Source organism: Callorhinus ursinus, unplaced genomic scaffold (assembly GCF_003265705.2).
Source record: "Callorhinus ursinus isolate GAN/ISIS: 27379988/994484 unplaced genomic scaffold, GSC_fseal_2.0 scaffold14, whole genome shotgun sequence".
Taxonomy (NCBI): Eukaryota; Metazoa; Chordata; class Mammalia; order Carnivora; family Otariidae; genus Callorhinus; species Callorhinus ursinus.
In genome coordinates, this window is record NW_027397076.1 from 23,937,453 (window position 1) to 23,955,005 (window position 17,553).

General features: G+C 38.5%; 1 long non-coding RNA gene and 1 pseudogene across 3 annotated transcripts in view; both read right to left on the bottom strand.

Moving 5' to 3' along the window:
* Positions 1 to 2,443: 2,443 nt before the first annotated feature.
* LOC112831949 (uncharacterized) overlaps positions 2,444 to 17,553 on the bottom strand; it is a 194,619-nt gene continuing 179,509 nt past the window's right edge. For all 3 annotated transcript variants that reach the window (XR_012380811.1, XR_012380812.1, XR_012380809.1), the window contains one exon: positions 2,444 to 2,611. This is a non-coding gene — a long non-coding RNA (uncharacterized lncRNA). The remainder of the gene's footprint in view (positions 2,612 to 17,553) is intronic.
* LOC112831938 (Y-box-binding protein 1-like) overlaps positions 16,082 to 17,553 on the bottom strand; it is an 87,785-nt pseudogene continuing 86,313 nt past the window's right edge.

Consider the following 17,553-nt stretch of genomic DNA (forward strand, 5'->3'; position numbering starts at 1 on the left):
GATTCTCAAAAATCTTTGTCTAGTCTTTCAATTTTTTATCTCTTTCTACATTTGTATAATTTCAAATTCTTAAAATAAATCCCTTATTCTATAAAACTGCCTCCCATTGCCTTTGAATCCTAACTAATACACCTGTAGTCTGACGGACAAAAAGATCACATTTAAAGTGATTGCTTGGATGCAGCATGGATCACCACTCCTCATGTTCTATTGACATTGGCTAAAACATGGCCAATATAAACATCATTGGGACTGGAAGAATTCTTGCATGTGGGTATGAGTGTCTGAATATTTGCCAAAATAATATAATCTACCATCCCTACCATTCCCTCAGGCAATCGCTAGGTTGTATGTTTGCATTAAGCATCGAGAGCCCTCAGCAAGTTTTGGGGATAGACACAATTCCACAGAAATCACATGATTGACTGGAGGAAGAGGATATTTTCCAAAGTCAATTCAGGGACTGGTACAAGGAAACAAGGATAATCTGTGTGGAGCAGTGATTCACGTGTGTCCACCATGATTAATTGCTAGCAAATGCAATAATTGTTCATTTTGTAGTGAAGTTTCAACTATCCTAAAATAATCTTTTCAGATCTTTTTTTTAAACCAGAATTAAAGATTTCCCTCAAGTAACATCAGTATCATAGCTGAATAAAACATCCCTCATTATATCCCTCCCCACAACAGCAATAATTTGGCATCCATCCACAATTAAAAGTACCTATGCTAAGCGAAATAAGTCAATCAGAGAAAGACATGTATCATATGATCTCACTGATATGAGGAATTCTTAATCTCAGGAAACAAACAGGGTTGCTGGAGTGGTGGGGGGTGGAGGGATGGGGTGGCTGGGTGATAGACATTGGGGAGGGTATCTGCTATGGTGAGCGCTGTGAATTGTGTAAGACTGATGAATCACAGACCTGTACTTCTGAAACAAATAATACATTATATGTTAAAAAAAAAAAAAGAAGAAGATAGGAAGGAAAAAATGAAGGGGGGGAAATCGGAGGGGGAGATGAACCATGAAAGACTATGGACTCTGAGAAACAAACTGAGGGTTCTAGAGGGGAGGGGGTCACTCAGATGTTGGGGTTGTTTGTTATTTTAGTTCACTTGACAAATAATGAAACTGGTACTAGAAGTGCGGGGTTGCCTAAATCAAAAACCAAAAATATGTATCACTTCTTTTATTGTTGGCTAGGGAGGAAACAGAGATCTAGAGAAAGAGTAACCTGTGTTTTCAATGGTATTTCATAAAATGCACCAGGTTAGCCTGGTGATGGGTATTAAAGAGGGCACATATTGAATGGAGCACTGGGTGTTATATGCAAATAATGAATCATGGAACACTACATCAAAAACTAATGATGTAATGTATGGTGATTAACATAACATAATAAAATTAAATTAAAAAAAAAAGTATCTTTGTAGGAGCTGTGGGACCCAGTACCATGTATCAAGCGACCTGGAGAGAATCTTGCCCACCTCTGCATTAGGTAATAGGCATAAACACTTTGGTCCTGTGGACCATGCAGTGACCTATGAACTGGTTCTAGCCCTTCTCAGCTGAAGTCCAGGAGTCCTTGGACAACATTCTCAGACAATCACCCATAGATGAAAGAGCTTGTGTGGAAGTACAGCTTTCTAGCAGAGAAGCTCCAGAACACTGTCAAAACAACAACAACAAAATTATAAGTTTGGATACATTAAAGATGGTAAGAGTAACAGTTTGACTTTACCTGCATCACCCTTCATCCAAGGTAACACAGCTGAGTGCCAATACCTTAGCTCATGATTTCCCTGTGGGGAAAAACAAAAGTGTGTGAGTAAGGACCTGGATTCCCCAGCTGTGCAAGACAGTGCCAAGAAGGCCCATTTCTCTCTTGCCTCATGCAGAGCACTGAGTCATGAACTGCATCACTGGGGGACAGAAAGAGGCTGGCAAAGCAGTCAATAGGATTCTTAGAGTCCATTAAAGGGGCATGGATCCTGCTAACTCAGATCAAGGACTCTGTCAAGAAGCACAGTTACAACAGCTGGGGATACATCACATGCATATTTCCCCAACTTGCCAATGGGCAGCCCTAGTAATCTGCATACTTCACTCCCCCACACCATGTGGTCAGCTCCCTGGTTCATGCTTTCAACAGCAGTAATAGCAAACATTGACAGACAGCTAATGAGCACACGGAGAGATCAGCCAGAATCCGTGGGCCAGAGAGAGATCACAAGCTTGAGTTTTTACCTCTGCTCTTGGGAAATCAAAAGAGAGGCTGTCAGCACCCAGCCTGGTACACTACAGGATTAATAAAGGCATATAAACTTAAGAATTCTGCCACAAGAGGGAGCAAGAAGCATGGGGCAGGTATATAAATAAAAGGTCTGAGAAAGCCGCCAAAACCCTAGCAGAGCTAATGGAAATATTTCTTATCTGAAGTCAGTTAGTAGGGCATCTGGGTGACTCAGTCAGTTAAGCATCTGCCTTCAGCTCAGGGTCCCAGGGCCCTGGGATCCAGCCCCGCATCGGGTTCCCTGCTCAGCAGGAAGCCTGCTTCTTCCTCTCACACTCCCCCTATTTGTGTTCCCTCTCTTGCTGTCTCTCTCTCTGCCAAATAAATAAATAAAATCTTAAAAAATATATAGTCAGTTAGTAAAGAGTAGAAGAGATGACTGCTACTTCAAATGTGAAGACAAAAATTCAAGACTTCAAGGACTATAAGAAATCAAGGAAACATGACACCACCAAACATTCACAATAATCTTCCAGGAACCAACACCAAAACCATGAAGATCTGAAGTTGACCTGATAAAGAATTCAAAATACTGGAACTTTAAAAATCTAAAGCTCAATGGGCTATGAGAAAACATGGAAAGCAATTCAATACAATCAGAAAAATAATACATGAGAAAAAATGAGAAGTTTAACAAGGATATAAAAATCAGGGGCAGCTGGGTGGCTCAGTCATTAAGCATCTGCCTTTGGCTCAGGTCATGATCCCAGGGTCCTGGGATCAAGCCCCACAACAGGCTCCCTGCTCAGCGGGTAGCCTGCTTCTCCCTCTCCTACTCCCCCTGCTTGTGTACCCTCTCTTGCTGTCTCTCTCTCTCTCTGTCAAATAAATAAATAAAATATTAAAAAAGAATAAAGTCTACACAACTAACCATATAAAAAAAAGATATAAAAATCACAAAAATGAACCAAACAAATTCTGGAGCTAAAGAATACAATGAATGAAATTTAAAAATGAAATAAAGTATCAAAAACAGTAAGGATCAAGCAAAAGAAAGAATCTATGATTTAGAGGACAGGGCCTTCAAGTTACCTAGTTTGAGGAGAACAACAACAAAAGAATGAAAAAGAGAGAAGAAAATCTATGTGATCTATGGGATTCCATTAAAAGCCACAATCTTCTAATTATTGCAGTCCTATAGAAGAGGAGAAGGGGGCAGCAAGTTTATTTAAAGAAATAATGGCTGAGAACTTCCAAAATTGGAGAGCTATTTGGATATCCACATTCATTAAGTTCATAGTTCACCAAACAAACTCAAAGAGATTTTCTCCAAGACACATTATAATAAAATTTTTAAATAGCAAAGGTTTTTTTTTAAAGTATCTTAAAGCAGCAAGAGAAAAGCAGCTTATAACTAACAAGGTTATCAGCAAATTTCTTAGCAGAAGCCTTACAGGCCAGAAGAGAATGGAATGATACATTTAAAGAGCTAGAAGAAAAAAATGATCAATCAAGAATATTCTATCCAGTATGGTTATCCTTCAGAAATGAAGGACAGATAAAGACTTCCAGTTGAATAAAAGCTGATGAAGGTAATCACTACTAGACTTTCTTTATAAGAAATATTGAAAGGAGTTCTTCAAGCTAAAACTAAAAGATGCTAATAAGTAACATTAAAAATGAAAATATATAACTGCTAAAAGTAAGTGCATAGTCAAATTCTGAATAGTCTAATACTGTAATATGATGGTATATTAAACACATAACTCTAGTATAAAGGCTAAAGGAGCAAAATCCTTTATAAGAACAAGACTCCTTTATTAAAAATAACTATAGCTACAATAATTTGTTAATGAATACATAATATAAAAATAAGGAAATTCTGACATCAAATTATAAAAATGGGGGCAGGGGAGTAAAAGGGTAACCTTTCTGTGTGTGATCAAAGTTAAATTACTATCAGTTTCCTGGGTGGCTCAGTTAGTTAAGTATCTGCCTTTGGCTCAAGTCATGATCCCAGGGTCCTGAAATCGAGTACTGCATCAGGCTTCCTGCTCAGAGAGGAGTCTGCTTTTCCCTCTGCCCCTCCCCCTCACTCATGCTCTCTCTCTCTCTCTCTCTCTCTCTCTCAAAAATAAATAAATAAATAAATAAATAAATAAATAAATAAAAGTTAAAAAAAAGTTAAATTGCTATCAATGTAAAATAGACTGCCATACCTATGACATGTTTTATGTAAGCCTCATGGTAATCACAAGCAAACACCTACAACAGATACACAAAAGATAGAAGGGAATCAAAGCATACCACCACCCAGAATCATCAGTTCACAAAGGAAGGAAGCAAGAGATGAAAAGAACAAATGAAAGAAATAAGAGAACTACAAAATTAATTAGATGACATTAGTAAATCCTTACTAACAAAAATTACTCAAAATGTAAGTGGACTAAATTCTCTAATCAAAAGGCATACAATGGCTGGAAGCGGGGAAAAAAAAAAAAAAAGACCCACTATATGCTGTCAGGTTGGCCAGCAAACTCTAAGATGGTGAATGAAAAGATTACTCCAGACACTTTAGTAGGAGAAAGGAGAGGCCTGGGGGCCAGACACCCTAGTGGTGAAAGGCCTCAAGCCAAACTCTGTCTTCACTTTTTTTCAATTAGTCTCATCCAGGGAGGCATGTACAGGTCAGGTTTTATCTATCCAGGCACTGTGAATCCCCACAATATGCTGCCTACATAAGACTCATTTCAGCTTTAAATATACATAGGCTCAAAGTGAAGGGATGAAAAAAGTTATTTCATTTAAGTGGAAGCCAAAAGAGAGCAGAAGTAACTATACTTATATCAGACAAAATAGACTTTTAGCTAACATTGTATCAGGAGACAAAGAAGGTTATTATATAACTATAAAGGGGTCATTCACCAAGAGTATATAACAATTATAAATATATATGCAACAAACAACAGGGCACCTAAATATATTAAACAAATACTAACAGATCTGAAAGAAGTACAGGACAGTACAATAATAGTAGGGTACTCCAATACCCTACGTTCAACAATGGCTGGATTATTCAGACAGAAAATCAATAAAGAAACATTGGAGTTGAACTATACTTCTACAAAATGGATCTAGCAGACATATACAGAACATTCAATCCAAGAGGAGCAAAATACGCATTCTTCCAAGCACATATGGAACATTCTACAAGATAGTTCATATGATAGGTCACAAAACAAATTTTAGGAAATTTAAGAAGACTAAAATCATACCAAGTATCCTTTCTGATCACAGTGGTATGGAAGTGGAAATCAGTAATAAAAGGAAAAGTGGAAAATTTACAAATATGTGGAAATTAACTCAAAATGGATGAAAGACTTAAACATAAAACCTGAAACTGTAATACTCCTAGAGGAAAATATAGGTAACAATGTTTTGATATTGGTCTTGGCAACAATTTTTTGGATATGACACCAAGATCATAAGCAACAAAAACAAAAGGAAATAAATGGGACTATATCAAATTAAAAAATTTCTGCACAGAAAAAGGAACAATCAGCAAAATAAAAACATGACCTGTGGAACGGGGAAAATATTTGTAAACCATATACCTGATAAGAAGTTACTATTCAAGGGGCGCCTGGGTGGCTCAGTTCGTTAAGCGACTGCCTTCAGCTCAGGTCATGATCCTGGAGTCCCGGGATCGAGTTCCGCATCAGGCTGCTCAGCGGGGAGTCTGCTTCTCCCTCTGACCCTCCCCCCTCTCATGTGTGCTCTCTCTCTCTCTCTCATTCTCCCTCACTCAAATAAATAAATAAAATCTTAAAAAAAAAAGTTAATATCCAAGGGAGAAGGAAGAGCAGTCTTTCACTTAACGCATGTGTATATGAAGACAGTTTATATGACACAATACAGAACTTTTAAACAAACAAACATAAAAAAGTTAATATCCAAAATATATACAGAACTCATACATACAACTTCATAGCAAAAAAACAAAACAAAAACAATCTGATTAAAAAATGAGAAGAATTGAATAGACATTTTCCCAAAGCAGATGTAAAAATTGCTAAACAGGTACATGGAAGATGCTCAACATTACTATTCATGAGGGAGATGCAAACCCAAACCACAATGAGATATCACCTCACATCTATTACAATGGCTATCATCAAAGAGACAAAAGATAACAAGTATTGGGAACTCTTGTGCACTGTTGGTAGGAGTATAAATTGGTGTAGCCACTATGGAAAACAGTATGGAGATTCCTCAAAAATTTAGGACTAGAACTACCCTATGACCCAGCAATACCACTTATGGGTATTTATCCAAAATATTTGAAATCAGTTCTTGAAAAGATTTCTGGACTCCCATGTTCAATGCAGCATTATTAACAATAGCTAAGACACAGAAACAACCTAAGTGTCCCTCTACAGGTGAATGGATAAAGATGTGTGTACATATATACATATATGTATGTATGTATATATGTATGTATATTATACACACATTTACACAATGAAATGAGGAAGAAAGAAATCCTGTCATTTGCAACAACATGGATGTAACTTGAAGGCATTATGCTAACTGAAATAAGTCAGATGGAGAATGACAAATGCTGTACAATATCACTTAAATGTGAAATCTAAAAAAGCCAAACTCAGAAAGTAGAAGAGTGGTTGCCAGGGACTGGGGGTTAGGGGGAAATGAGATGGTGGTCAAAGGGTACAAACTTTCAGTTTTAAGATGAATATGTTCTAGGGATCTGATGTACAGCATAGTGATTATAGTTAATAATACTATATTATATAATTGAGAGTTGTTACAAGAGTAGATTTTTAATGTTCTCACCAGAAAAAAGAGATTATTATTACATGAGGTGAGAGAGGTGTGAACCAACCCTACTGTGGTAATTGTTTCTCAGTATATGAGTATCAAGTTATCACATTGTACACCTTAAACTTATACTCTATGTCAATTATATCTCAATAAAGTTGAAAAAATTTTTTTAAAAATCCCAATCATATTTTTAAGGATAATCATTTGAACTAAATATATAAAGTATTGAAACTCTATTCTTATCCAAGATTTGGTATATCATGTAAACATCCCTTATCACCAAAAATACTAGTTTTTTGGAGGGCTTGTTTGGCCCCTAAACTAGCACTTTCATGTTAGTGAATGTTATTCATAGTCTACAGGGCACCCCTGTCTCTTTGTAAACTTTACATGTGCTTAACCAAGAATTTATTTATTTATTTATTTTAAGATTTTATATATTTATTTGAGAGAGAGAGAGCACGAGTGATAGAGAGCATGAGCATGGGGGAAGGGGCAGGAGAGGGAGAAGCAGACTCTTGAGCGAGGAACCCAATGTGGGACTTGATCCCAGGCAGGACCCTGAGATCATGACCTGAGCTAAAGGCAGACTCTTAACTGACTGAGCCACCCAGGCACCCTAACCAAGAATTTAAAGGCAGTAGTTTCTTAACAGAAGAGTGCTGCTTCTCCCTGCTAGTATTCCCACTTCTTTATCTACTGCAATTAAAATCATACTTCTGAAGCGAGGATCTTAAAGTTTTTTACCTGATTGTAATTAGTAACACACAAACCCTCCCAAACATCTTTAGGAACAAACCAAACAACCTAATTCAGGTGGCCAAGAAGCTACCTCTTCAGAGTTGTTCCCTTCTGGGCCATTTTAATTGCTTTCTGAGTTTCACAGAAAGCTGACATTTTCAATGAAGGCATCAAGACCAAAGCAGAGCCAACCAATGGCTGTATACAGCCTCACATTTCAGGCTTTTACAAATATTTTTAGCTGGATCCCGTCCATGGTGCTAAATATGCTGTATTACATCTATTCCCATGGAAACAGACATGATATCATAAACACAGGATTATAAATTCACTGCCTGATTAGGGAAAAAAATTAGAAAATAAAATCTTCTTGGCTAAAAGAACAAGAGCTCTTATTTGAACAACAACAACAAACCCAGTGGTGGGAGCAAGGAAGACATTGAAAACAACAAAAAGTTATCTTTTCTTCCAAAAATTTAGTTTTCCCAAAAGGAAAAAAATGTGGTTTGAAAGCTGGAATTGACCTATTAGACACAAATTCAATGAGAAAATAATTCCAAGTGATGTCAGCTACTTAAGGCTGGCAATTATATTCAGGGCTAGTCATTCCATTATTTTACTGAGCAGCAGCTGGTAAGGAAAACCACACTCAGTGTAACAGCCCACTTCGGGACTATTACACCAGCCAGCTAACTCTGCCTCTCCCCTTTCAACTATGTCACTCAGAACCCCTAATGACTTTCCTCATCCAACAGAGTAACATGGAAACTCTTTCATCTGGCCTTCAAGGCTCTCCAGAATCTGACCCCAAACCTACATAGTAACATCAAACTTTAGGACTTTTTTATGTGTACCTTCTAGGCAAGTCAAAATGAGCTGTTTACTTGTGCACAGTGCTTGTACATTTCTGTCAACTATATTTTGCTCCTGTTTTTCCCTCTCAAGAAAAAGTTCTGACCCACCACCTCCATAATTTAAAATCCTACCTATCCTTCAAGTCACGCATCAAGTGTGGCTTCCATTTAGAAACCTACCTTCATTGCCCTAGCCATACAAAATTTCCCTGTCATAAACCCAAGACACTGCTTGAATTGTCTGTCTCTCTTAGTCTTTCCGTCCTTCATCATTAGACTGTAAGCCATTATATGGAATTTGAAAAACACACATAATCAATGTTTCCTAAACATTACTGAAAGTAGCAAGCAATGGAGATGTTGAAACTTTTCATCTCTATAAAAATTTAATCTGAATGTATCAAATCCAGGTAGAACTTAAACTGGGGGGAAAGAAAAACTACTTGTAAATCTCAGTGCTGCATTGAAGTGAATGAGCAAATAATTCATTTGGAATACTCATATTTCATTCCCAAGATTTCCGTAAGCCATGGTGAGAAGTGTTGATACTTTAGCATCTTCCTTTTATAGATAAGAAAATGTATGTGCAGAGAGGCTGTATGGTTTACCCAAGTAACAGCGGAAATCAGAGCTAGAGCTAGCATTAGAGCTGACAGCTTTCAGGTCAACAGCTTCATTCACTCAGCTGTATCTCTTAAGAAGCCATTTCTAAGCTTCGGACGGAGTGGTTCTGAACTCTACCATGATACCGAGAAGTTTTGTTTTTCGTCTGAGTACTTCACATAGCTCAGTGTCCCCACTGAAAATTAGTCTGATAATTTGCAGCATTAAAATTATTCTAAATAGCACAACTCCCACATTCCTCCCATATCTGAATAATTCAGGTTGAGAATTTTAAGTCATTAAAAGGGTACCCTGAACCTTTTCCAATTAAATGACAAAATAGACCTCCCAGAACAGTGACAGTCACAGAAAGCCCGTATTATAACTCAATATTGATATATAATAATTGAGCTAAAATAAACTGCAATGAAAGTAGCAGATAAACAATTCAAGAAAACATCAACACAATTTAATTGTATTATGATTGCTTTGTAATAATTAAACATCAAAGTCAACATGTATAAAAGGATACTTCTGAAGCAAGAGCACAAATTCCCTCAAAGCCAACTTTGTTTGAAGATAAACTGTAGAGTCTAGTAAAAAGAAAAATTAAAAGGCCCCCTGTGTAAAAAGGTTTGGAAATTGAATGGAAGTTTAAATAGCTATTGAACTGTATAAACTGTCGGGGGGGAAGGGTGGATTTTTCCATAAACTTCAAAGAATTTTCAAACAATTCAATATTACACTCTTTCCCACCTAATTCCCCAATTTATTAATAAAAATTTCTATTAGACTGCATTCTCTAAAAGAATCAGAGAAAATCAAATCCTGAAAGTTACAAGAACAAAGAAAGGGCATGCAGGTCCTCATTAGTGAGAAAATGTCTCACAGTTTCTCTTCTGTGATGGGAAATAATGTCTGCACAGCAACCCACCCAAGTAGCAGAGCAGTTTCCAAGGTCTTTGTCTTTTAAAATGGACAGATGACAAATAATCTGACCCAATTTTCTGCCCTGTTGGCACAAAGCAGCACAATTTTGAAAGTTCTAGGAAACCCAAATATTTCTCTGTAAAATTGCAAGTGTCAAGTATTTTCATAGCAACATAAAGAGTTCTATTGAGACAAATACTGGGCAATTTCTTTCTTCTCTAAAATCTATTTAGCCAATTCTACTGCTGGGAGGTATAGCAATTAAAATTTAAAGAGAGCTGACTATTTTCTAGGTATCGTTTTAATATCAGCTACTTGAAAATAATGCCTGTGGTGGTATACTTTTTGTTATTATTATCTTTCTACATTTTTCTTTAAATTTTTTATTGTTATGTTAATCACCATACATTACATCATTAGTTTTTAATGTAGTGTTCCATGATTCATTGTTTGTGTATAACACCCAGTGCTCCATGCAGTAGGTGCCTCTTTAATACCCATCACCAGGCTAACCCATCCCCCCACCCCCTCCCCTCTAGAACCCTCAGTTTGTTTCTCAGAGTCCATAGTCTCTCATGGTTCGTCTCCCACTCTGATTTCCCCCCTTCATTCTTCCCCTCCTGCTATTTTCTTCTTTTTTTTTCTTAACATATAATGTATTATTTGTTCCAGAGGTACAGATCTGTTGAATCTTTCTACATTTTTCTACAACTGGTGACATAAATGCACCTTTTCTTCCCACCTAAAAACTATCCCCAAAGAAAACAAGGTTTCCTTCTTAGGATAAGTCTATAAACCATGTCATGATAAATCAGGATGAGATATACAAAGTCACCTTAAGAATTCTGAATGCCTTCCAAGACAGGAAATCTTATTAACATATCTAAACACAGTCCCCTTGAGTCAGAAGCAGAGTTGGTCTGCTCTGGAATCATAGATAAACCAGGAAGCATACCTTCAAGGACTACTCAGACCAGCATGTTTCCATAGCTGAGTGGGTCTCTAACTTGCTGCACTTTGGAATCACCAGGGAGATTTTAAACTATTGATGTTTAGGTCCTACCTTGAGAAATCCTGATTTGAATTGATCTGGGTTGTGCCTAGGACACTGTAACTTTTTTAAACTTTCCAGAACTGCTACCTTATCTTCGAGCTGTGACCAACATATTATAAAAACAAGCCCACCAAGTTATTGGAAGAGGTCAAGAATGATTTTCCCTATGAGTTTTGTATTATAGAGGTATGACATAGAATACCATATTATGTTGTGTTTGGAAAATGAAAGAATGAACAAGGCCATTGGAAAAGAAAGTATCTAAAACCTATTGAGATACAAGATGAAGTTTGAAACAATAAATTCCTAAGACTTTTTTCTACTTTACCCTCACCCTTTCTTATGAATCTACTGGTTACTATGGAAGAAGGAAGAATTGAGAGAAGGCTGGAAAAATTTTGGTAATTTATTAAATGAAACTTTGCTTAACTTCTATAGGGTATCATGAAAATGTAGCCAAATTATCATTATTATCATCAGCAGCATATTTATCATTACCATCATTATCATCATCATCATCAAAATTTCCTTCACCCAACTGGTCTCTGCTTTAATTTACATTAATTAAAAATACTAGGAGCCACAACTGTATGGTGAATAAGAATAAGTCCTGTACATCTTAACTGAGTAAGTGAAACAAAGAGAATGAATCTTGAAGTATACCACAAATAGAGGTACTCATCAAATATTGTTTTTTTTTTCCCTATACCACAGGGAATCTAGGACCATATGTGTGAGAGTTGTGATCATAATCCTTATGATATGAGCTAAGTTTAACTATTTTTTACCAGATATTTCGATATTTATTGTTAAATATTTAAATTATTTTTACTCTATATGTGTTATAAACAAATAATATCCAAAAAAGCTTAGAAGTTTATTATATACTTTTTAAATCCATCCAATATTGAGGAAGGAAAAGTCAAACAGGGGCATATAAATGTAGTAAAAAATAAATAGTTGCCTTCCATATTCTTCAGCGTCAGAATTTCCTTCACTGTTTATATGCATAATCTCTACCTTTTGTAGAATTACACATTTTCTCAGTTCAATCAAGAAATAATCTATGTGAGATCAATATGTAACTAATATTTTCTCACGTTCAACCACCCTTTGGTTTGGTATAACACAAACGGTAATAACTCAAACTTTGTTTGTACATTGCTACCTCCTGTCTAGTCTTAGATCTCTAGTCTTATCCCTAGGTTAGCATCCTTAGGGTACCTCAGAGGTGTTAACTGGCACCTGATTTTGCCTCAGTTTATCATTCATTCCACACTAGTTTTGAACACCTGGCATGTACTAGATAAATCCCTTCCTTAACATCTACCTTTGAGGATGATGACTCCCATAAGCTCCTTCCACTGATCTGTTCTGGAACAAGCCTGATTATCTACTTGGGTCTACCCCTGCTCCTCAGATGTTCCAAAGAAAGAGGTGACAAAAGTGGAACTGAATGTACTTCCATCCTACTGGGCTGAGGCTATCCTATCCTCTATGATCTGAAGAGAATACTCAGTTTTTTAAAGCTGTGTCATCTTTCATTATCTGACCACTGAGTTTGTGTCTCTACCTAGGAGAATCCCTTACAAAAATGAGACTTTCAGCTTCTACCGGCAATCTTAGTTTCAATGAGGCTCCTACCCAGCCCTCTTAGTTGTAACAGAAAATACTCACCTTCCCTCAGTCTCTGTCTTCAGGATCTTATCTTTGCCAGTTTCCTTTGTCCAATTCACACCAATGCATCCAAATACAAGTCCGGGAACCATTTGCCCTACTATTTTATTACCCACTTTCAATTACAGTTTTGTCTTAGAGATGGCTCTGCTCTATTTGTAAACTTAGGTAGCAAAACTGATGCATATAAATAGTAAATAATATTTGACAGTATAAAGAAGTTACTTTCTATATATCCTAAGTTAATACAAATAATAAAATTACTCAATTTTTAAAAGCTATGAATCTAATCTAAAATAACATCAGGCTGGCTTTTTGCAAATAGTCAAAAGCAATCTACAAAAATGAGGAAATGACATGTTGAGGTAGATCAGTGTTACTGGATGGGCATGGTTTGGGCAGATCTCAAGCAAGCTACACAAGTAGTTAAACTGAGGAATAAAGCATATTTATAATGAAAGGAGCATTTTTTAGCATAGTTAAAATCTCTGCCATCCTTGCCACGGATCGTTGGCTCAGGGTTGGGCATCAGACTAAAAAGCCAGACATCTGTATAGATTACTCCAACACTGACTCAAAAGCTAGCAATCTTTTACAGATATTGAACCAATGAGATTCTCCTTCTCAGGGAGTTTGAATGTATGACTTACGGAGAGAGCTAGCGGGTTTTAGAAAAAACAGAAAGACAAAAACATGTAAAGAAAAAAAGTAGAGGGGCACCTGGGTGGCTCAGTCAGTTAAGCATCTGCCTTTGGCTCAGGTCATGATCCCAGGGTCCTGGGATGGAGCCCCGCGTTAGGCTCCTTACTCAGCAGGGAGCCTGCTTCTCCCTCTGCTCCTCCCCTCTGCTTGTGCTCTCTCTTTCTCTGACAAATGAAGAAATAAAAATCTTTGAAAATAAATAAATAAATAAATAAAAAGAAAGAAAGAAAAAGAAAAAAAATAGAGAAGAGTGATGACAATGACAAGAAAGTCATCAAGTCCCATCCTGATGCCAAGGGCTGGAGGAAGAGTGGGAGAGAATAGGTGGTAGGAAAGTTGACACGATCAGTAAGTGTCAGGCACTGTTCTACACTTAACAAGCAGTAACTCATCCATTTTTTTTAAGATTTTATTTATTTATTGAGAGAGCAAGCATGAGTCGAGAGGAGGGGCAGAGGGAGAGGGAGAAGTAGACTCCCCGCCAAGCAGGAAGCCCGATGTGGGGCTTGATCCCAGGACCCTGAGATCATGACCTGAGTAACTCATCCATTCTTCACCTGAAAAACAGTGGGAAAGATACTGTTTTTATCTGCATTTTACAGCAATTGTGGTACCTACCTGGTATCTTAGCACTGAAAAGGGGTTGAGGGTATGGGCTCTGAGACAGACTGCCTCAGTTTGAATACTGGCTCTGCTGTTGTGAAAACCAAGTGAGTTAATATTTGTATGTGTGATTAAAATACTGCCTGCACCTAGTAATCACTATATAAATGTGTAGCAATTACAAAAATATAACTAAACATGCAAAAATATCATGCCAGTCAGTTATTAGTCAGTATTTACCAGAGAAACAGAGCCAATAGGATATGTAGAGATATATATAAGGGAAAATTTATTTAGGAACTGGCTCGTGTGGTTATGGAGGCTATGAAGTTCTACAATCTGCTGTCTGCAACCTGGAGAACCAAGAAAGCTGCTTCATCCTGGGTCAAAAGGACTGAAAACTAAAGGAGCTTCTGGAGTTGCTACCAGTTACATGACTGAAGACAAGAGAAATGTAAAGACTAGTGGTGAAGGTCCCAGAGTCTGAAGGCCAAAGAACCAGGAGCTCTACATTAGAGAGCAGGAGAAGATGAACATTCCAGCTCAAGAAGAGAGAGAGAATTCCAATTTCCTGTAACTTTTTGTTCCATTCAGGCCCTCAATGAATTGAATAATGCCTATCACATTAGTGAGAGTGGATCTTTATTCAATCTATAGATTCAAATGCTGGTATCTTCCAGGAACCTTCTCAGACACATCCAGAAATGATGTTTTACAGCTATCTAGGCATCTTTTAGCCCAGTCAAGTTGACATATAAAATTAACCATCACAAACTCCATATGTATGCTCTTTATAAAAAAACATTTTATGTATTTATTTGACAGAGAGAGAGAGAGAGTGTGCGTGCCAGGGGCAGCGGCAGGCAGAGGGAGAGGGAGAAGCAGGCTCCCCACTGAGCAGGGGGCCCAACTCAGGGCTCCATCCCAGGACTCTGGGATGGAGACCTGAGCCAAAGGCAGATGCTTAACCAACTGAGCCACCTAGGCACCCCCAATTCTATGCTCTTATAGTTGTGTTGTAGTGTAAGAGCAGAAATTGATAGCTGCAATTTTGAGGAGACAAAATAAACACGTGTTTTAGATCTATGTGTATTGGACAGGGTGATGCTTTGCACAACTCCAGGCATTGGGGGAGCTGTCCACATAGGCTACAACATAAATGATGAGCTCCCTACAAGGCAGAACAGTGTAAATGGTGGCCCCTGCATTTCTTCAACATGCCAATCCAGATCCAGAATGAAGTCCCTGCTCTGTGTCCCAGGCAGACTGTGTAATAGTATTCCCCTGGAACTGGTTTACAGTGAAGAGTTCAGTCCACTTTGCTTGTCAGTGGATCCTTACTACAAATCACTGTTACTATAGGACTTAAAAAATATTTAGATAAAATGAGAATGGGCCTCTTCCTTGCAATTCCAAAGGGTCATATTAACACATGCACATTGAAATAAAAGTTTAAAAGGAAATTGTCCTCATTCCTTTGGTTTGGATTTATTAACACCAATTTCAATTTTGTGTAATGTGATTTGTACATATATATTTGAATGAACAGATATGCTCTAGAAATCTGATGTACACTTAAGCAGATTTAATTAATATCTGTCAAACAAGGTTTAAATAAAATGTAACCATTTTATAGTCTTCTGGGTTTTTTTTTAATTATTTAAGACCTTTATTAACGGGTGCTTGCCGTTTGTTGATTTTTTTGAAAAAATCAAGTTGTAAACTTTTCATTACAAATTAAAAATGAGGTTCTTAAAAATCTCAACTTGACCAGATATGAAACAATTTAAAAACCTTTAAAGGTGTGTTGAGAAAAAACAGGTTTGTTTTTTTAAAAAAAACACGTTTGTCATGACCAAAAAGAGACGTCTTTAGGTAAAAATAATAAAAACCCCATGCTGCATAGATAATGCAGATAGTTCTATTTATCTGGTCAGTGGGCAAAAAGCAAGCACTTAAGGTCTTCAGCTCCAATCTTTTGTTCATTTCTTATTGCTGGAATTTCATCTTCATTTCTTCGTGTTGGATGACTAAACCGGATGATGGTAGAGATGGTAAGCCGGCATTTACTCAGCGCCACCCTGTTCAGCCTCGGGAGCGGACGAATTCTCAGCTGGTGGATCGGCTGCTTTTGTCTCTTTGCCATCTTGTGGTTTAGGGTTTTCTGGGCGTCTGCGTCGGTAATTGAAGTTGCGTTGGTACCGACGTTGAGGTGACTGCTGACCTTGGGTCTCATCTCCTTGATTTTCCTTATCTTCCTCATTGCCATCCTCTCTAGGCTGTCTTTGGCGAGGAGGACCCCTGCGGAATCGTGGTCTATAACCCCGATACCTATTCTGTCTCACTGGTCTACCTTGTTCTCCTGCACCCTGGTTGTCAGCACCTTCCATCCCTTCTCCCTGCACAGGAGGGTTGGAATACTGCGGTCGACGCCCAGAGGGTCTCCGCATGTAGTAAGGTGGGAGCCGTCGCCCGCGGTAGGGCCGGCGCTGTTGGGCCTGGCCCTCGGGAGCACTTTCCGATCCCTCGTTCTTTTCCCCACTCTCACTGTTCTGGTAATTCTGCTGGTAATTGCGTGGAGGACCCCTGCACGTGGAGAGCGTCTGTAATGGTTACGATCTGCTGCGTATTTACTGCCATGCACTGGAACTCCGCCAGGGCCTGTCACATTTGCTGCCTCCGCACCCTTTTCTCCTTCAACAACATCAAACTCCACAGTCTCTCCATCTCCTACACTGCGAAGGTACTTCCTGGGGTTCTTCTTCTTTATGGCAGTCTGGTGTCCAAATACACCTTCCTTGGTGTCATTCTTGTTGATGAAACCATATCCGTTTCTTACATTGAACCATTTTACTGTTCCCAAAACCTTTGTTGCGATGATGTTCTTGTCCCCGCCGGCAGGCGCCGCCGATGTGAGGCCGCCCGGGCCGCCGCTGCCCGTGGTGCCGGGCTTGGTGTCGGCAGCGCTGAGGGCGGGGGCGCCGGGCGGCTGCTGGGTCTCGGCCTCGCTGCTCGTGGTGGCGGTGATAGTGAGTGGGGCCGGCTGCGGCAGCTACGGCTCCTCCGGGGGTGTGACGGTAACTAGGCGGGCGGCGGCGGTGGGGCTGCTCAGGGCTCTCTGGGGTCCGCTCTCCGCTCCCGCTACGGATCGAACTCTAGTCTTCTGCTTTTTTTAATGAGATGAAAAGGAGAAAGGCAATTTGGCAGTATCTACAACCTAAAATCTTGGAGCGTTTCCCTAAGCCAACAGGTCTGCTTTTGCCTTATTTTGTATCAAGCCATCAGTAAGAAAACCTTACAGAATTTATTC